The sequence below is a fragment of the Corapipo altera genome, unplaced genomic scaffold (genome assembly GCF_003945725.1).
Source record: "Corapipo altera isolate COAL_440 unplaced genomic scaffold, ASM394572v1 1b, whole genome shotgun sequence".
NCBI lineage: Eukaryota > Metazoa > Chordata > Aves > Passeriformes > Pipridae > Corapipo > Corapipo altera.
This window is the reverse complement of record NW_020884881.1, coordinates 15,976,538-15,998,082: the sequence shown is the minus strand read 5'-3', so window position 1 is coordinate 15,998,082 and position 21,545 is coordinate 15,976,538. Positions and strand designations below refer to the sequence as shown.

The 21,545-nt window shown below is 41.5% G+C and overlaps 1 protein-coding gene across 1 annotated transcript in view; it reads right to left on the bottom strand.

The window, feature by feature from the left end:
* Positions 1 to 21,545, bottom strand: part of FAM107B (family with sequence similarity 107 member B) — a 60,205-nt gene that overhangs the window by 24,242 nt on the left and 14,418 nt on the right. The gene's annotated exons all lie outside the window — the stretch shown is intronic.

Genomic DNA, 21,545 nt, shown 5'->3' with positions numbered 1-21,545 from the left:
CCTACCACTTCAACCCTACAGACAAAGCAGAACAACTTGCAGGAAAAGGTTAGAATCCCAGTGATGCTGAACTGACAAGATTTCAATCATATTCAAGTTTCATTAGAGCTCATGTTATACATTTATTTTACAAAAGGCAATTGGAACCAAAATTAGAGCAACCTCACTGTTCACACACACTTGGGGGAGCCACTATGCTCCATCAGTCTACACATAGGGCTGAATCATTATCTCCACTTTATATTCTGTATCTTCCTGGAAATCAAAGGCCTCTGAGACATAAAACAGGAGAATTTTTGTAAATTTTTTGACTGCCCTCCAGAGAGACACAATTGTCAGCTCATCTTTCACACAAAGGCAACATCCCGCATTTTAGGTAACTGTTTAGTTCAGATTTTCCAGATAAAAAAGATGTTGATTGCCACCTTCATCCCCAAACCTCACCTTGACAGCACCAGGAACCTGTTTGCTGCAAACTGGGCAGCAGGAGATGCAATATTATGTGCCTTTGAGCAGGGTAACAGTCACCCCCATGAGAGTCCACCAACACAGCACTGTCTGGTATGTAGCTAAGCTAGCAACCCCACAGCTTTGGGTTAAACAGCCTCTTTCAAGAGCCATTTCCCTCCTACCAACAGACCTAATTACACATACACCTCAGGGCCTGGTGGAGCAAACAGTAAGTCTTTATGGTTGGACAGGGGTGCAGGTTTTGACTCAGGAAGTGTATGTCTGCAAATAATTTTTGATTCGCATCCTACTGTGCTCAGTGCTTTCCTATGGCTTCTATTCAACATAAACATTTACTACCATTGAAAACCCAGTGCTTCCAGGACAACAGTGTTTAGTTAAATTTACACAGTGATAAAAAAATTACAATAAGACCATGAGAAGTTTGAAATCAATGGATGAACTTTGCCAGACAGCAACAGCAGGTTTACTAAAGTGCATGCCAGCAAATGTGCCTGTTCACCCTCAGAAGTACCACTCTCACTGTTAGGGAGATTAACAAATTTGTTAGTTGTTTCTAGCAGAGCCAAAATGGGTATGTTTGTAAAGGTTAGAGCACAGACATTTATCAGGAAAAAGAGATCTATGGACAAATTCAGAGTTCTTTAATGTCATCCAGAGAGTACTTCTATTGCCAGAGGGTGCTGACATCCATTTAACAGAAGACCTCTGAACAAGACTTTTAAATATCCCTTCCCAAAAACCTCTCATGGGACAGCTGCATTACTTCAACAAGTGACTCGAGAGGCAGGAGGAGGCAGTACGTTAAATGAGTAAGGCAGACACACAGAAGGCCACAGCAACAAGAATTTCATCCAATTTCTCACATCTCGTTCTACCCTTCTTTACATCAGATAAATCATCGTAGTTCAGCTGTAAATGCCTTCTCTTAATCTACCCGATACCACAGTTAAAAGCATCGACTGTCTCTGTCTCTCTTAAGACCTTTTACATATCCCACTCTAACCCTTATTTATATCATTATGATTATTATCTAATTATAAACAATGACTTGATTAAAACACACATATTTATAGAAGCAGTCATGTCACCTACCTTTAGGCCTTTAACTGCTGCAGCTAAAATGGGAAAGCAAGCTCCTTATAGCATTAGCATGGTTATCCAGAGGGCAAATGAAAGCAGTGCTAAAGTCAAATATCTTCACTCTCAAGCAGCTTCCAGACACCCCTGCCTTCCTCCTCTAGAGTTAGGAGACGTCCAAGGAACCTAGAGTCCCAAACTGCTTTTTAACAGAAGTGGGCAAGGTCCCTTCAAAAATCAAAACAGTTAGAAATTCCAATCCAAATTTCATAAACTACAGTAATACTGAACAAATCAAACCTGCCACTGCTTTCTACAATATTTCCAGTATGCCAGTTACTTCCAGCTTCACAAACTGTATGGTGCAAAACCATGGAAAATACTCAGTTTAATCACTTCCTGTATTATTCACCACATTGTGTGCAATACCTTGTGGATTAATTATCTAGATAACAAAGTAACTGCAAGTGCCACTAATGCTGTCAGTCTGAAGCAGTCATCTAAAGAATGAGAGCAATGTGCCCCTGCCATCTACGGTGTGAGAGAAGCCAAACTGAAGAGAATCCCCTCCTACATGCTATATATGGGTGAAGAAAACCCACCTTCCTCCCTGTGCAGGAAGGTGACTAAACCATTATGCAACTGTGGAAAGCCCTAGTGATTGGGAAAATTGAAGAGGGGAAAGAGTTTTTACACCTGGAAGCTGAACGGTTGAAAAGAATTGAAAGAAGGGTCACCAAGTCTAACACATCTGAGTTTCCTTCATTTGAAATCCAGTGAGGAGCCAGAGCCTGTGAAGTAAATGCTATATGGTGAAAACTATTTTTTAATTCTCTGTGTAGAATCCCAAAGAGTTGTGCAATACCATCAATGGCTGAACTCACTGCAGAGCCCAGTGGATACCCACACTGCCTGGTGAGAGGGTGGCACACATATACCCCCCCCCCCCCCCGCCCCAGGCACCCAAACTGCCAGAAATCCTCATCTCCTGGCATGGAAGTGGCTAGCTAAACATCAGGCATAGGGCAAGGGTGGAAGAAAGACATGGTTGCTCACTCAGTAGGACAATCCACTTCCTCTAACAGTGACATCTAAAAGATATGTGCCCAGGCTAAGCTGGTCCTTTTGGTTGGTCTAAACCAATCCAGACTTTTTAAGCAGAGGGGAAAAAAAAAAAAAAAAAGAGAACAGCACTTATCCTATAAATAAATGCTGAAGAGAGTTGGGGCTGTTCAGCTTGGGGAAGAGAAGGCCCAAAGAAGACCTTATTGTAGCCTTTCAATATATAAGGGCAGTTCATAAGAAACATGGAGAAGAGTTTTTACCAAGGTCTGTAGCAACAGGACAAGGGGCAAAGTGAAAAAGGGAAGATTTAGATTGGACAGAAGGAAGAAATTTTTAACAATGAAGGTGGTTGGCACAGGTTGCCCATAGAAGCTGTGGATGCCCCATCACTGGAAGTGTTCAATGTCAGGTTGCAAGGAGCTTTGAGCAACATGATCTAGTGAAAGATGCCCCTACCCACTGCAGGGTTTGGCCTTGATGAACTTTAAAGATCTCTTCCAACTCAAACACTTCTGTGACTCTAGACTGATCACATTTATATTAGGATAGGATAAACATGTGTTGGGGGTGCTTGTACTGGTGAACAAAAGCAGTCTAATATTGAGAGAGACACCACACCCAAAGTGAGAGAGCTCCTCTCTGGACCCAGGACACCCACACAAGTGAAGGAAGCCCTCAAGAAGAATTACTGCTCTCCCTAACCACAGATGTGGCCACATACCACCACTGGGAACACAGCTGGAAACATCTCATTTCCGTGTGTCCTGGTTAGGCAAGAGGCACGGACTTCTGTTTGAAGGCAATCTAAACTGCACTGCTGGAAATAGCAGTGGAAATATTTCTGTTATTTCCAGACCACCAAACACAAGTAGCACTTGCTAGTTTACTACTCTGGTTTCCAATTTGAGAAATGCCTTTAATGGAAGCTCTTCCTTTAACACAAACCAAATGCCACTGAACATAAATGTGCCTAGACTATGTCTCCAAGAGAGTTCTGTTTTTAAATTAACTGAGCATGTTCTAAAGTAAAAAGGGGGGAGAGAAGTGAAGAAAAAAAAAACAACAAAGAGGAAAAGAGGAGGAAAATCTCTCTTATGGTATTTTTCTTTCTGTGAACACAGGAAGAAACAGGTGTTGGTACAAGCAGAAAGGAAGACAGATTTACATCTCAGTCTCAAAACAAAGTGCTATCAGCAAAAATATTACATTATTGAGGCAGAGAGAGGAAGTTGCAAAACTGCTTAACATTTCAAGAAGCTGTGGGGCTTTTCACTCAGTGCTGTAGCTGGGGAAAATAAACATACATTTTAAATGTCAAAGAATGGTTTGGGTTGGAAGGGAACTTAAAAATCATTCAACTCCAACACCCCTGACATGGGCAGGGACACCTTTCACTAAGCCAGGTTGCTCAAAACCCTGTTCTGTCTGACCTTGAACACTTATAAGGATGGGGCAGCCACCACTGCTCTGGGCAACCTGTTCTGCAATTCACCACCCTCAAAGTAAAGAATTTCCTTCTCATAACTAATATAAACCTGTCCTCCTTTCATCTAAACCCATTCCCCCTTGTCCTATCATCACATGCCTTCTCCAGCTCTCTCATAGCCCCTTCAGGTACTGGAAGGTGCTCTAAAATCTCTCCAGAGGCTTCTCTTCTCCAGGCTCAACAACCCCAGCTCTCTCAGCCTGTCTCTATAGCAGAAGTGCTCCAGTCCCCGATCACCTTCATAGCCTGCTGTGGGCTCACTCCAGCAGGTCCCTGTCCTTCCTATGTTGAGGGCCCCAGAGCTGGGGTAGAGTAGGACTCAGCAAATCAGTAACAACAGTCAAACAAATTAAATGCTGCATCTGTTGTTACAATTAAATTAAGCAAGTACTGATAGAATCGTGTATGTTTTCCCCTTGTGTACCATACCCTGGGCAAAGATATTCTGTAGCTGTACATGTTTCCTGGGCTATAAATTAAACACAAGCCAAATTCACCCTTTCCATAATGCTATTAAAAACTGAGGGAAATTACTCCAGGGATAAATCTGGCCCAGTGATGTTTTTCAACACAACTGAGTTTCAGAATAAATTCTACTAAAATAGGGCTGTGTGGAAATACTTGAAACATTTTCACTTGTGTTCCCAGAGCACTTGTTTAAAAATATATTGGAACATATAGTTCCCAGTATTAAATAGATGGAAAATTTGAAGACAGTATTTCAGAATACTCTATTTTCAGGTGATCAGTCTGATATTCTTTTTGTTTGGTTTTATGGCAGATGGTTGTGTTGTTGATATTTCAATTTTTTTTGCATGTGTTTTCTGCTTTTTTTTTTTCTGGGGATGAGGAAGGATTGCAGGGGTTTTTGATTGTTTTAGGGGTTTGTTTCTTTTGGGTTTTTTTTAGTAATTCAATATTTGCAGTCTTAAATAAAGGCCACCCTATGTGCAGCTCAGGTTGTGTACCACAATTTGAGGAGCTCAAAAATTACAGGTGTACATGGAAAATCAGACCCATGCATTCAAGATTTCAAATTTTTTTACACTGAGATTACACAATCTGACAAAATACTACTAACAAATAGCATCAGGTTAGACTCTCAGGTGGCATAAGCCAGAGCCAGTCTATTGAAATCAATTAATCTTCCTCAGCTTATCTGACTCACTTAGGGAACGTGGGCAATATTAATATTGCAGTTATCCACAAAGTCACACGTGCAGAAATGCTGGCAAGAGCAATGGCCTCAGGTAACCTCCACACACAGCAGCACGACGCTGCAGGCCTGCACGGATGCGCCCGGAACGCTGCTCCCCCAAAAGAGTGCATCAGCTAGAACGATGAAAACAGTCATAAAACACAAAGCTGCTGAAAGCAATTTATCTACAGCAATTTGCACAGCCAGCAACCATTGTAATCACATTTTTGTAGAAACACAGAAAACTGGGCTGGAAGGAACTTTGAGGGGCCACTCACCCCTCCTCTGCCCCAGGGTTAGCTGTCATACACCTACACACCCCTGATGGCTCCTCCTTCTGAGGAAGTTTCTGAGCCAATTTTTTTCATTCTTGATCTTAATCCAAAAATGTGATTTAAACCCGGTTGTTCATCTCATTTTAAGCTCCAGGCGTTGACATTTAAGGCTAATAAATATACAGGACGTCAAACTGGCTGGTTAGTTCCGATGTGAACATGGAGTCGAGCCTTTGCTAACATGGGGACAGCAGAAGATATAAACAGGTAGGATTAATGACTTCTTTAGAGCAGGAGTCAGATGTAGCAGAAATAAAAAAATGTGTTCACCAGACTTTTTTTTTTTTTTTTAAGCTCCACTGGTGGAGATATTTTTGCCACATCTGGAGGAGACCACAGAGGTCATGAGAAAACCTGCAGTGGCCTCATCGAGGCCATCCTCTCCTCCACAGGCACCAAGAGGCAGCGGGTGTTCCCACTGCCATACAGAAGAGGCCACTCCGTTCCCAGAGAGAGCTCTTCTCTCCAGCCTTGCTCTGACCAAGCCTGGTTTTGACCCCCCCCAGTTTTTACAAGCTTGTCACAAAGTCCCCTTGCAGTGGCAGAGGGGTCTGTACTTCTCCTCTCCTCTGTTTTCCCACCAGAAAGTCACAGGCTCCACAGAGTCCCACGGAGCAGACAGCTCCCAGATCTCCTGCCTCCCAAACCTCCTGGGGCACAAATATGGAGAGAAAGTCTGTGGAGGGAAGAAAGGGGCATCTGGCAGGGGAAGCCATTAAATGTGCCATTTTGCAGAAACAGCACTTGGATGGCTCTCAGCAGCACAGAAGGATTCAGGACTAACAGTGCTGCTGATGGCTTTTCTGTGGTAAGGTAAAGGGAGAAGGGTCTGGACATCAGATCCTGGTCTTAAAAAAGTTTTAAATTATTAAAGCAACGCCTGAATTCTTGTAACAAGCCACTGTAGCTTATTTAAAGAAAATAACGCACTAATAAGAACATTTATTTCCCTCCACATCTTCCAAGCATGGAATCACTAGGATCTGTTTGGAAACGTTTCCATTGCTTCTGCCACAGTCCTGAAAACAATGCTGCACTTGTGAAGAGACGCAACCCAGTCTCCTCATTGAGATTCTAAGCCAGAATATCTATTTCTTCTATTTTTTCCCTACATATTTCTTCACACACAATTATTCAGAAAAATCATACCCTTTAATCTCTTGGGACTCAGTTTATTGCAATAACTGAGAGGGCTTTTTTCTTCTCTGATGTTCTGTTTTTCAGGGCAAGATTACTTTTTGTGTGTATGATCCTTTTTCAATTACGCAAAACCCAAGGCAAAAGTGTAATAAAAAATGCAACAACTCTGTTGCTTATTTTTGTGGTTTGACATTTTCATTCCATGTCATAATGAGTCTAATCAATCTCTCCTGCATTACGCACATATCGTATTCCCAACCAGTAGCAATTAGAAATAGATAGCCATTTGCTTTCTTTCAGAATTGTAGAAAATTAATGTCACTTGTCACAAAAGAGTTCAGACTACAAAGAGCAATACACAAAACACTAAGTATTTTAATTTAACACCATTCTTCATGCAGTTGTCAAATCAAAAGCAACAGTGTTAAATTCTATTACTAGTCATCCTGCTTGGATCACCACTTTGAATAAAGGCATTAATTAATGAGATGGAGATCTGCAAAGTGTTTTCTTAGAAGCCACAGAATCACAAAATTAAACAATTTAGTCCTTAGCATTAAAAATCCTCAGTAAATCCCACAATCACCAAGAAAAGGCAAAAGTACTGAACAAGAAGCACCTGTAGTGGCTCTGTTGCTTTCTGTACAAGTGACAGGCAGGGTGTCTCTTGGGTGACAATGAGACTTCCCGTGACCCACGTTAGAGATGTTGTACCCGCTGTGATCAGGAGCCGCACTGGCAGATTTCCATCCCAGAACTCGAATTCTCACAGCTGCCCACACACAGGACTTTCCTGCTCTCCTCCAACACACTTCCCCTTGTTTTTGGAAAGGCAATGAGCACAGTTGTCCCAGTTAAGCCAGAGGTGTCCTGCACCAATTCATGCCCTCCTGAAGACCCAACTGGTCTCACATTGGCAGCTGCAATAAAAGCAACTGTTCTACATCCACAAGCAGCATCCAGTTGCTGCAACAGCCAGCTCTGTCCCAGCTGATGGAAAGGGGAGATGGCAGTGCTGTCTTCATATTGGTTACTGAAGTCTGGCCTTTAATTTCACTTGGAAGCTTGTCACTGCCTATTGGATTTGCTCACTTGGCCTGTCACTCTTATTCCTTAAAGAGTTCAAACACTGGGAAAAAAAGAGGTAGAAGCTGGAGTAAGACTGAGCTGTTTCATATCTGTATCTCTAGAAGTGGCTGTATCACATCCAAAGTCTGTTGGCCTTCTCAGGGGTCAGAAGGCCACCTCAGTTTCAGTTCCCACTGCTGCCTCTCAGTTCCCATTCCTCAGCTCTCAACCATCTACTCAGATGTGACACCCATTTCATAAAAACATCCGCCTGTTCCACATCCATTAATGGGAAGAAATAAAAAGCTGAGTTTTGCAGACGTGCAAAGCTCAGACAACAACAGGTCACTGATCAGAGCAGCTTTCCAGGTGTATTCACTGTGAAAGATGGCACAAATTTTGTTCCCTCTCAAGGTAACCAAACAGACAGCAATGCCTATTGCAGAATTGCTTCACAAAATGGAGTGACACAATGAGGGATCCAGGACTTCTGCACACAAACCCATTTAAGGTGAAACCCAGACGGCATAGACAGGAGTGGGGGTGCAACTGTTGGCTGGCATATTACCCGAATCTTGGACAAAATTCCATGGGCAGCCATCCCAGGGATTTCCAGGGCTGACTTAGGAAAGTCTAACAGCTCACCAGCTGCTACTAAAATCTGTGCTCCACAAGATGCTAAAAAAACCCCCAAAACCAGGTGATCTCTTCTTATTAGATCCCAGCTTGCCATTGAACAAAGTACCAAGGCAGGCAGGATCCAAGGAGTCTCCTTTATTACAGAGATCCCTTGGGTGAAATAAACAACTGTAAATTTCGAATACTGATGGTTATTCCTCACCCATATTTGTACATATCTTCCAAGTGCTGAGTAAGTCAAAAACCAGGGAGAAACACACAGTGTAGGCCAGATCTTCCATCAGGTATACGGTCTGAGCAATTCTTCATACATAATTACACTGCCAAGTACTTGGTGAAAAGAATTGAGTGGATGTCAGCATATGATTCTTGTAAAGCAGACAAGAGGACCTTGGTCAGACAAGAATTAAATTAACATTCACTATAGGAACTGTATCATACAGCTTAAAAGAAAACCACACTATGAACACATGTGCAGGCCTGAAAGTGGGAGTAAAAAGCTTGAGGAGAAATGTCAGCTGAGGTCTGCTTCTTACACGGGAGATTCAACAGCAAGGGACACTATTATCCATTGCATTCAGAGAACTGGCAGGCTTGCTGCTCCAAAGCAGCTGCTTGAGTATTTAGCTTGAAAGTTGGACTATTCCTTGCCTTTTCTCTGGTGTGGCTTCCAGCTGCACTGCTAAACCCTCTGGTGGCACAGCAGTGCCAAACATCAACGTTGGCACCAGAGTGTCTTTAGGCTGAGTGAGGGCCTGGAACAAACTGCACATGGTTTGTAAGGCACCCTGAAGCAGAGACCACAGCACTGTGCTGATGCCAGAGGCACCTGGAAGCTGTCATGGAATTTTTGAGGACATGGCTCAGTACATTCACACCAGCAGGTTGACATGAGCCATTCTCAGTGCTGGCTACTTGTCTTGTCGCAGAGAAAGACAAAGGAGGAAGCAGCCAGTGAGAGACAGAAACTTGTGCAGTCAGCAGAGCAGCAAATGACTCACACACTGCAGAGGTGCACACAAGACTAGCCCATGCTTGTCAGTGCTGGGTATTACAGATAATAACTCCAACAGCCTGCATGGTACAGATACCAGGTTTGCAGCCTACACATCTGCCAGTTTTCTTGCTAGATACTGAAAACCAGCATCCATTTAATCACTCATCAGCAATAATTCCCTTTCCTGCTTCAATCTTGTGTTACACAGTGTCATCTGCTCCCAGAGACTTAAAATATACAATATCTGATTTTTTGGTTGGAATAATGGAACAAAAAACTGATACATTAAAACTTTAAAAGAAAAAAGGCAACAAATTGACATTCACCAACTGCAAATAATTTGCAAAGCAATGATTCAGCTTAGTGTGTGATTTTACACACACACAGACACAGGTTTTCCACATATTAAAATAACACTACTAATTAAATGCTACTAATGAACAAAAGATGTGCTCAGCTCTGCTTTGAAAAGCCTATCACGCAAGTAAGGCACCTAATAAATAAGGAGACAACTGTAGTCAGATAAAATATGGCAATTTCATTCTAACACAAATCCTGCTGGCACTGAGGCTGAAGATAAACAGTTTCAAGGAGAGCTTCCAGACTTTTCCTGGTGTGAATATTTAATGTTTTGAGAGAAGCAAGAGGATTTTGTATTTAGAAGTTACTCCACCAGAAGCACACACTTTTCTCTTTAATGTTTTGCTTTAAATTAGGGATAAACGACTTGTAAGATTGCTCAAAAATCTTCAACCCCTGAAGAAGCAAATCAAGAACTCCGTTAGAAAAGCTGTGGGCAAACAAGATTACCAGTCTCGCTTGCAAGTGAGAATTGTCTGTGAAAAAAAGGCAGAATCACGTTTCCATGTGGAACATTTTAAAAGTATTATTACTAAATATAATATAATAACATTTCAGATTTTTCCTCTCTCTTTTATTTCCAATAATACACACACTCATCTCTGCTTGTTCCATTAGATAACAACAGGTAGCAGAGCCAGTCGTGTTCCTGTTCAAAGTCCCCTGGGATTTGAGCCTTTCCTTCCAGGTTCTCCCAGAGGGGAGCAGACCACAAGGAAACAGCCAGGCACATGCCAGGGGGAGAGGAATAGGAAATACCTGCATGTGGCTTTCAGACCCATCTTCATCACAGGCCTCAAAATATCCACACAGTTGGCAGAATTCCCATACCAATCTGAACTGGAGAGAAGGGAGGGAAAGACTGAAATATCAGGATGTTCCAATCTGAAAATGTCATTAAAAATTATATTTCTTAGCTAATTATATGGGCAGGGAGGGAATAAAATTCGAGCAAAGAGGTGCCATGGCTAGATGGCAAGAGAGAGGCATTTATTCTGCCACACTGAGATATTTTATATTCACAGTCATCGCTGCAGTGCTGAATGACATGAAGCAAAGTGTTGCTGCTTCTTCCTTGTACCATTTTCTGCTACAGCACCCTCTGCCATCCAAATTCCCGCTCCCTCTCACACCTTTACAAAATGTCATTGCAGTGACTTTCTAGGAATTTGGGCCAAGTTCAAGAATCCCCATCTGCTCCCACTGGAGAGGGATGAGATCAGACTGTAAATGCATGGCAGACTCCTCACAAGGAGACATGCGAATACAATTTGGACACATATAAAAGTCATTTCCAGCCTTCTCCACTTAAATTAAAAACTTTAGACTCTCGTCTGTCTCTCTGTAATGAAACATTCATATAATCAGTTATTCATCCATTTGGGTTGAGTGCATGTATAGGCAAGCACTCTCAAGACATTTCATTAATCTACATTTATCTTAAAGCTGTTTAGAATTGCAGACGTGCATGCACAAGATGAGTTTTTCAAGACTTAAAAGCAATTAGGTCTTGAGAAAAGTGGCTTTGGTAGCACATGTTCTCACAGTTATTTAAATAAATTCAAATTAAATGTATGTTTAAATCAGAACAAGACTTCTCATTAGAGAAGTGTTTTTTCCAGTTTCAAGAGCTTTTTGGCACTGCTTTGCACTGCATACGTAGGAGCAGGCACCTGTGCAGGTAGTCAGCTGGCAGGATGGCTCCCCTTGCAAACCTAAACACACACAACATGGGTTCAAAAATTGAATTTGTAACACTTTTTTGTTACAGCTGGTAGCAATATGGAAATAAATATAGAAAAGGTATCACTCTCTGGAGGTTTCTCTCCACACCTGACTCGTTATCACGATAGCCCAACACTAAAGTCAGGAGCAGAAGCATAGTGTTCATCTCCTAACTCTTCCCAATTTACCCTCGTGGCGCTCTCTAGAGCTGAGATCAAGCTTCCACATTTTGTAAGATGGTGAACATTAAAAAAAAAAAAAAAAAAAAAAACAGAACAGAAATCAAGTTACTTGAGGAATTATGTAGAACTGGAAACTCAAGTTGGATCATGTAAGTCCCAGCTGAGCCATGCAAGATAAGCCCTTCGTTTAACCAAGTCCTACACTTCTAGATGTGTGGTACTTTCAAATCCTGCCTACTTAAAATCTAACTGAAGAGTCATGAATTTTCCACCACTGGAAAAAGATGACCCTATCTCTGGCAGAGAATATTAGATTTCTTTATAATCCCAAGTGTCTCTCTTGCTTACATCTATTTATTTTCTTTTAAAGTCCACTAATGGACTTAAAAGGAGACTAAATAGTTCATTTCTTGCCCACAAATGTGGCCAAGAAAACATAACGTGATTACATTCTGTGTGTTGTTAAAGACTGAAGCCTGCTGTTTTAAAACATACACATAAACACACAAATACATATGTACATACATACTCGCACATGCAGACTTTGTTAATAATCAGAACAGATCTTGATGAATCACCTCTATTTGATATTTTACAGTGTTTCATGTAAAAAACATTCCCCAAATGTGCAAACTATTATGGAAATATGTGAAAAACAAAGTCTGACTGGCAGATTAAAGTTGTAGGCTGAATAGCACATAAGCCTGTTTAGCATTAATGCCAGAAGAACCCTTCTCACTCTAAAAATCTGACATATCATTTGCTTTATTAGCTCTAAATCAACTATTCATTTAATTTACATTAAAAATAGGAAATTATAAATTAATAAAGATTATTTAGAACTGAAGTCACGCAAAGACAGCATTTCTTTTTCAATAGACTTTCAGTTTGGAAGTGAATATTACTGCACGCTGCTGAATTGCTACAACAGTCCACAAGGCCAGTGCTGGAAGTCTGTTGATTCAGCCATTAAGATTTCATTTACTAAGAGTTGATTAACTCATGGCTTCCTTTTCCACTAATTAATACCACAAACTGCCTCCAACAATTATGAGTTTAGATCTGAGTGCATGAGCAAGGAATGACTATCTTAAACACCCCCTAGAATCACAACCTCACAGATCTAAGAAATGAAACCTTTTTAAATTGGGAAAAGAATAAGAAAGGCAGGATAGTGCTTCACTCTAGTCAAAAAGTCACTGCAGCTCAGATTAACTTAAAATTCATGGAACTCTAGTCAAGAAAGTAAAAATGAAAGTCTGACCCTTAAAAAGTAAGGCCAGATGTTCCAGTCATTTCCTCTTACATTTTTGTGAACCACATGGTTCCCAGTCACAGAAAAGTCTATTACAAGTCACAAATATGCCTCCAGAAGAGATCCAAGAATTTCCCTTCCAAGCTAGAAACAATTCCCAACAAAACAGAAGACACCATTCCAGCACCAAGCCGAATAAAGTGCATCAGAGATCATCAGCAATCACATCTAATGGAAATGAGGATACAGAGAAACAGCTCTGCAGGCAGAGCCTGTGGCTGGCACAGCTCCCAGGGCATCGAGGTGATTAACTCCAGCAGAACAACATTACAGTCACTCAAGCCCCTGCTCACTGCAGGAGCCTTGCTAACATTTGTGTTTACTACTCCAGGTCAATGCCAATAACTTCACAGTCCTCATCTACTCAGAAGTGCTATCCCACTCCACCTTAAACCTGTCCCTCCATGTTCCCACACTACTAAGGACATGCCTCTTACTCCAAGCACCTCAAAACTTCATCTAAGATCATTTTAATCACACACACAGAGGCTTTCTTCCCTTCCAAGATTTTCAGTGAACATAACATTAGAAGAGGTTAATAATTTTTCCTTTCCTGCTCTTGAGAAAACCCTTTTCCGCTAAGTCCTCTGTAACAGGGCTGCTGCAAAGCACTACGGCTGGAAACAAAGGGTTTATAATGGAAATGGTGAGGTAACCTCAGACACTGCACCAAGCTGCACGAAAACGCTGTCATGCTACTGGAAAGAAAATGCATTTAAAGCCTAAGAGGCTCTGTCATCACTATAAAATGCACACACTGCTACTGCATGCTCTCAAACTTTATTAAATGGGCCTGGGCACAGCAGCAAAGTGCAGCCTGCCCTGACTTCGTAGAGCACGTGGGCTCACTGCCACCACCAGCTGTGACCACCTCCACACTAACAAGGAAGGGGAAGAGAAAAATCTGCACTACATTAGTGATCACAAAAAGAATAAGGGAAAAAAACCGGTCTGAGTAGAAGTCAGTGCTGGAGGGTTACTCTCACTACCTGGCCACTATATGCTATTTTTTGCTCAGCATTAACACTTACCCATTTCTCCAGCCCAGTGACTCTTATTCTCATTCCCATTCCTTTGTTGTTACCAAACCAGCCTTCCTCTGGGAAAGGTCTGTCAGCTGCAATAAATGCTGGCCACTGTATTTAATGTAAAATTTGGAAATTTTGAAATTAAGACAGTAAATCACCACTATCCTCTGCACATAAGAGACAAGTCCAGATGTGACAAAGATATAATGATGTTCTTTTATTAAACTGGTAAAAGAAAACTGAAAAGAAGTGAACGAGATTTGGTTTAGTGAACATCTGAAATTTAATAACAATACATTAATAACCCTGACGAGGACTGCTGTTACAGAGATCTCCAGGAATTTAACACAGGATAAGTTTTATTAAAACTATACTTCCACCTAAAGTGCTCTGGATTATTTAAGATTTATCTAAGTGAGAGCAAGGAGACTCCATTTAATCAGGAAAATGCTGTAATACCCTATGATTCAGAAGCCATCAATTTACTTTGTGTTCACAGACTATGTGCAAGATACCATAAAATGAAATAATAAAAAGCAGTAAAAGGACAGAGCTTATATGGCAAAAGACTCAAGCACCAGCAAAGAGAGGGAAGGGAGTGGAGGGATGTTTTAAAGACAAACTACCTGCATGTGCAGTTCTGAAATTATAGCTCCCAACTTCCCTATCTCATTACTGTGTGAGCTGCAGATGAAACAAAGCAACGGAGAATAACAGGGCCATGTTGCCTCTTTTGAAAATAAAACTCCACCATCATGGAAAGCTAATAAAGAAAATAAAAGCAACAGGCAAGATTAAGAAAGCAGAGTATGAAAAGTAATAGTATTGATTTAAGTGGTTCATTTTTTATTCATGAGTATTCTTTCCAGTGGATATCACAGCAGCATTTTATGCCTAATAGGTGCCATCACTGTGTAAATGTTTTCTAAGCAAAAAAAAAAAACCAAAACAAAACAACAAAAAACAACCAAAACAAAACAAAAAACCAAACTCGACTTTTTACCAAGGAAATAAATGGCTTCATAGCAGACAGCCAGATGCAGAATTCAAGAACCAAAATGAAGCATGGACAACGTGAAACAAAAGAAAACTTGCCCTCTGAAAGCCCTTCTGTATTGAAATAATTTAATAGAAAATGGGTGCTATAGATTATATGTTTTCATTTGGTAACCCTGGTTAAGTTCTCAGAGAAGGCTGCTTGTATTACTGACCATCTCACCAAGGGCTTTAGATGAAAAGAAAAAAAAGAACAAAACAAAAAAGAAATTAAAAAAAAATGCATTCTGTGTCCTCAAAGGACCACTGAAAGCTTAATCCAAACCCATTCTGGGAGCTCCACTGAACAGCAGATGTTCTTCCCACTGGGTCTAGACCAGTGACCCCAGTTCACTGCAGTTGCTGAAACAGCTTTCTCACAGACTACAAGGGAAGACAGAGAGAGTTCAGCTGGATGGGCAGTGTTAAGACAGGATGAACACAGGTCTGTGGAAACTCTTGTAGAAACCATCAGGTGCCTATAGTACTGACATGGCACAATGCTGAATACCACACATAGAAACTTTGGCAGTTAAAAGGTGACGCTTTCCTTAAAAGAAAAAATCAGTATACAATAATCAACATGACTAAAAAAAAAACCAAAAAAACAACAAAGAAAACAAAACCCCCTGTTGAATACACAAGTCCTAATCTTGGAGCCTTACAGAGAGCCCAGTTGCTTCCTACTTCTCCCCCTTCCTATTCCCACTTCTAGTTTAAATTCTTACAATACTTATGTTTTGAATATTTATTGCCAATTCACAAACTTTAACCATAAAACCCTAATTCAGATAACAGATTAAACCCCACTGTTTAAACTACAAATTTTAATCCATAATTAATATGTAAAACAAGATCTCTATTTATTTTGCATAAATTGTTCTCCTCCTCCCCCAGTCTCCATGAGACAGAATGTTCTTTCCCAATAGTTTACTCCATAATCTCATTAGCAGTCTCTTCTTCCCTCTCCCATAGGGCAGGTTTTGTATTCAGATAGAAATGTCTTCAGATGCTGCCTGGTGGTATCCTGGAAGCAATCACATCCGGTTGGAATTGAAAATGTTATTTATCTACTGTGATCTTGCTGATATCAAATATTCAGGTTAATAGTAAAGATAGTGGTGGTAGGGAAATTGTAACAGCTTTGGAAGGATGGAACATACCCATTTCCTTCGTTTACTGAGCAAACATGCTGCCCTTGGGCAAATGAGTATCAGATGGCTAATAGTCTCTGTGCCGAGGGGAGCCAGGAAGCAGACAGTTAATGAAGCCCAAAGGGTACTGGAAAGAGGCACTGGGATAGGATTGGCAATCTTCTTTCAAAAACCAGAGCCTCACTGGTGCAGCTGACCTACATTCTGCAACTCAGGGTTGAAGGCCCAGTCAAAACATGCATAAATTAAATAATGGGTCCATTTCAGCTGGATCTCCAAGCATCCCGTGCTGGTGAGAACAAGCTGTCTCCTCTCGTGTACTACTCCAGCACAAGCCACAGATGCTAAATGTGATCCCAAACCACTGTTTTAACTGGCCCTTTACAGACCAGACTGTACCTTGCCAGAGCTTCGTATTAGATTGCTATTTATTGACTCTAGTGGTGGTGAGAAATCCAAGGTTTTAAATGACCAGCATAACCCTCGCCTTTGAAACCTAATTCAAACCAGTTTTAAGACTTCCTTCTTATGAGTAATTCCCTTTAACCAGGCATCTATTAGATTTAAGGAAGAAATCATACCAAGCTTCAATTTTCAAACCCATTTTTACCCAATGTAATCTTTCCTTAAAAGACCACAAATTTTCTTCATGATCTGCACATCTAAATATCTTCTTGCACAGCCAGGGGCAACGTCCGCGTATCGAAAGCTTGCAGTCTGTGGGTTTCACTGTTTTACATCAAGAGTAAAGCACATGCAGGCTCAAAATAATCCCATGCCTCCATTTTTCACTTCAGCTAAAAAGGGTTCAACAAGACACATCAGAGGAGAATGCACTGGTGTTGATTTGTATTCCAGAAAGGAACAGATGCTAAAAAATGAAAATTATTTAAGCAGAAATCTTGATTGCTATTCTCTGCAGAAGGGTTGCTGTAACATGAGCCTTTTGTTTGCTGAAGAGGCAGATAAATTGCACCACTAATTTGTCCCATATAACACACACTGATTCAAATCTTTATAACACATGGAAAATGACTCAGTTCTAACACTCTAAGTGAACACGCTTTCAGCTGTTATTCCTATCAGCATTGCATTGAGAGAAGTAAGTGAAGGCAGAGTAGGTCCACAAAACCATCAAAGCAAAACTGATTTTATTTACTTAGATAAAACCCCTGAAGCAGGCTGGGCACAAAGTGGAACAGACATTTTGTTTATAGATCAAATTTATGAAAGTAATTATTATCTCAAGTTCACGAGTTGATTATTATTGGTCCTGATTCCAGATTTTAGAACTACTGGAGTTATCTTTTTCTATCTTAATCACGTCCCTGATTTTTCATCACTTTCTCAGCTTTGGAATAACTGTTTATTGAACTGAAATAATTATTTGCTGAATCCATTGAAAGAAATAACAATCAAAAAAATATCTCCGAATTTGACAGAAAGAATACTGAAAAATGTTGCTTGTTTCTCAAAAACACTTATTTGGACCTCTTAATCAATAAATTTCAACAAGTCACAAAGAGGGAATAAGGTGCTTAGATCAGGGAGGAGGGAAAGTTAAATTAGACTTCATTATGGTTAGACTACACATTTATATAAAACTTATTTACAAATAAGAGTTTTCACATTACTTTTATGTATATCTAATCCAGTTAAAATTAATGTTTTGATCTGCACAATCCTAAAGACCTACCCCCATTTACACATTCAACAAAATACTTAAAAATTGTCTTAAAGGAGACAACCCAAGGCATTCCACCCTAAACCAGCTCTTTGCCAACCTTGAATTTGCGGTTTGCATTTCAGTCTTACTGCCCCAACTGAGAACCTAAAATAAACTCTCCCCTGATCTCACCCTGGACAAGACTCACTCCTGTATCACAATGATGCAAAGACAAAGGCACAAACACAGTGGATGCTTCCATACCTCACAGAGCCACCAGTTAGACCTGCAGTGAAGACCACAGTAGTACGGCTTTACCGCTCACCAGAGCACGATCAGATTCACACCAGCCCTAGGTCCAGCAGAAGCCTTCTGGCTCTGGTTACCTGCACTATTCTTCCTTGGAGAAGCAGAAAACAACTCTTGGAGGCACAAGGCCCCAGGAGCTACAGTTCTCCTCTTCTTCGTGTGACAGCCCAGCTACCTGCACTCGGGCAATGGATGCGGGTATAGGATGCCCCTCTTTCCTGGCCTACCTTTTATCCTCACCTTTACTGGCAACAACAGAAACCACCTGGGTCCCTATATCAGATAGCAGAAGCCATCCTAATTACGCCGCAGCAGCTGCCACCCGCTCTCCCCCTCACTTCTCCCATCTCCCTGCACCAGCCCTGCTTTGGAGTCAGTAGTTGCATCCGGGATGCAATGGGAATGAAGCTCCGGCTTGGGAGGCTTCAGTGCCAAGAGGAGTCCAGCACGGAGAGGTGGAACCACCTTGTAATCTCAGCCTCTGTTGGCTAAAAAATACCAAGCAAACATGGGATTGCGTGCTTTTGTGTACACATCAGGATAAATGGAGGCAAAGATGGTCAAAAAGATATGGCTGCATAAGTGACTGCAGGAGTACAAACGCAGGTGTGGCAGGGGGACGTGCCAGAGGCTCGGGAAGCACAGCAGATGGACAGCCATGACAGGCATGTTACAATGAGGGCAAAGATTAGAGCACTGTAACAGAGAAACCTGAACTGGTTTAACTGGGTCCTTCTCCTTATAAAATAGTTATAAAAAGAAATGTGAGATTACAGGACCAGCTGAAACTGCCATGCTAATAAAATGCAGGAAACCATTGATCTCAATAAGAGTTATTTGCCGAATGCTTACAGAGAAACTAGTCTACAGGGCTAAAATATCTTATTAGTTATCATTAAAGTTTTTTAAACATGTACAGATCCTTGTGAAAGTCAAAGATAGCAACTGGAGAGAACCCACACCCAAATGATTCTACAGTGATAGTGGGTTTGCTGAAATTCTGAAGGCAGAAGATACTGAAGTGTTTCCTGCCTAAAAGCAAGGCTGACCATTTTAAAAATCTTTCCACAACCTGCCAAAATAACTTAGACAATATCACACCATCTCAAAAAAAAACAAGGGTAACAAGGAGTTCAGAGAAAAAAAAAACAGAAGTAAATACAATTTATTTTTTTCTTCACATGAATGACTGTGCAACTGAGATCCCTTTAAACCTAAGCATCTCTAACAGATGAGCCAGTAGCATAGAAAGCCAAAAAGCAGAAGTAGAATACAAAAGGAGAGATGGAATTTACTTTAACAAGGTCTAAAATAGATCCTGGCACATCTCTGCCTCAGGAAAAAAAGCTAAAAGACACTTACCACAGAATTTTGTAAATATGGGTTGATGCTCACATACCACTCAGTGTAACATGCAAAAATTCAGTCTCATGAGCTCAGATGCACACATATACACTCGAAAGTACAAATTTATGCCAGCTTTTACCAGAACCAGTCAGACGTTTTCCTTTATGTTCACAGCTGCTGAAGTACTATTTCATCCACACCCTATCATGTCCAAATTCTCCTGGCTTTTGAAATGATGCACGCTTCCTATTTAAAGCTTTGAGCTGGAATGGATGGTTAACTCATTTCACAAAGAGTTTGGTTATACATCTCCCTTGATGAAAAATTTAAATTGTTTGGCTAAGAAGCAGTGTCCTTTTACCCCAAGACGCTCCTCCAGCAGCAGTTCAGTAAATAATGCGAAACAAAACCAGGAAAAGGAACCAAAGTGTTTTGTAACACAGAGAGGGTTTTGGTTTGTTTTCATAAAGTTCAAACAGAAGAATTTTTATGACTTAAGTAAAAGGAGTGCAAAAGGGTTTGGAGAAGGAAGGTTTCCATTAAACAGATCAGGACTGGTTCAACAGTAATTTGAGCTCCCTATGAGCTCACTTTTTGCTGTGCCACAGTCAGGAGCAAAGCAAAAACTTCACAAAACACAGGAGGGAACTGATGACAGATGAGAGGGCAAGATGCAGCACAGGGGCCAGCTCTGAAATAGTTACTTGCACTGTATTACAGCCTGCCATGGGAGAGCCTTTCCCACATTTTTAAAGCTGAAAACGTAAAGAGCACATTGAAGGAAATTTAACTTGAGTGGTGAACCAGGAACTGAAAAAAATGGGCTGGAATAAAATGATGGATTTTCCTGTGCCTCAAGGAGCAGCCCTGGGAAGTCCAAGCTCTCAACAGAGAATCTCACCTGTGGTCACCAGGTCTCTCCATCTGTAGGGAGTGGATTTCCCCCACCCTGTGCAGGCTGTCACAAGAGGCTGCTATCAGCTGTGGCAAACCCCCTGCAGGGACACGGGGATGATGTAAGGCAGCTCATGTGCCATAAACTCAACTGCTCTGGGGGTCTGGCTGAGACACCTCAGCTTAGGGAGTCATGTTTCACCTGCATCTAAGTCAGCTCTGATTCATGGCAGAATAATCATTTTGATGGTGAAAAGCAAATATTAAAAATGCTTTCTTGCAACAACACTGCCAAGAAAAAGCCGAGCCAGGAGACTCTCTGACAGCATCTGCAATCTATGGGAAATGGGCAATCAAGAAGCCCTCTTGGGCCAGGCTCAGTGGTAGGTAACGCTGCCTGGAGTTAATCCCTGGCCACCAGCACCCACACTGCACAAGGGCAACCCAAGCACAGTCCCACTGGTTCCTGCAGTAGGTGATGAACGTGACCCTTTGGAAAGAGGGCACCACAATCCCACGGCATCAGCCCACAGGAGGGTGACTGGGGGACAGTCACATCAAAGATGCAGCCAACAGGAGTCCCAGCTCACACCTGGTGCCAGGGCTGCACTTATAACAGTGCAGATGTTGTCTCTGTACTCTCCCCTCCTGTGGTACACATAGGATGACACCCAGGGACCACTGGGCTCTAGAAGGCCATGATAACTCCTGGTTTGTTGGATATGGATCTAAGAAGACACCACTTCATCTCAGGCAGCACAGCAAGTCTCCCTTCTGACAGCTTAACATCTGACCTGCAGATCTGTGCATAATCAGCTCAGTGTTAGAACCCACAGTTAAACCTCATTCATTGTCTGAGCCTGAAGATTAGAGACAAAAACCAGGAGATACAAGAACAAAAATTAAAGCAAGGCAGGCAGAGTGGTTGTTTCCCTCCTCATTACTGATGACTGTAACTGCAAGCCTAAGGACATCCACTTGCAGTTAGCACCGATACTGGTTCAATCACTTCTGGAGAAGGGGGCAGGTTGTTACTGGTCTCCAGCAGAAA